Raw genomic sequence first — 568 nt, forward strand, 5'->3', positions numbered from 1 at the left:
TCCGTGTACAACTAAATTCGATGGAAAAATTCATTAAATTAAATTAAATTAAATTAAATTCATTATGTTTATTCATAATTTTTATTATTAAACAAAAAAATTATGTATGTATAAATAAAATATATGTATAATAACTTAATAAATATTACGTTCAGATACATGAAATTATATCTAACAAACAAACTGTCAAAATTGCATTTTGACGTCAAAATAACGTTAGAAATGTCATTTTATCGTCAAAATGCAATTTATCCTCTCTTAAAATTGCCGTGTTACGTTTTTTTGATGCCTCTTTTCGTTGAGGCTGTTGTAGTCTTCCGATTTTGATGTGGTTTTGTATTCCGAGGATTTTGGGGTCGCTGATCTCAAATCCGGTTTCAAAATGTGCAAATTCAAAATGGCTGAACCAATATGGCGGACGGAAATATTATGGAAATCTTAAAGATCTTTCGATTACGTACAGCCAAATTTCATATAAAGGTAAATTTTCATGGGCTGCTCAAACCGGCTGTTTCAGCGACAAAAAGAATCACGTGGTCAAAATTGACGAATATCAAATGTCCATTTT

The sequence above is a fragment of the Trachymyrmex cornetzi genome, unplaced genomic scaffold, assembly GCF_001594075.2.
Source record: "Trachymyrmex cornetzi isolate Tcor2-1 unplaced genomic scaffold, Tcor1.1 scaffold494, whole genome shotgun sequence".
Classification (NCBI taxonomy): domain Eukaryota; kingdom Metazoa; phylum Arthropoda; class Insecta; order Hymenoptera; family Formicidae; genus Trachymyrmex; species Trachymyrmex cornetzi.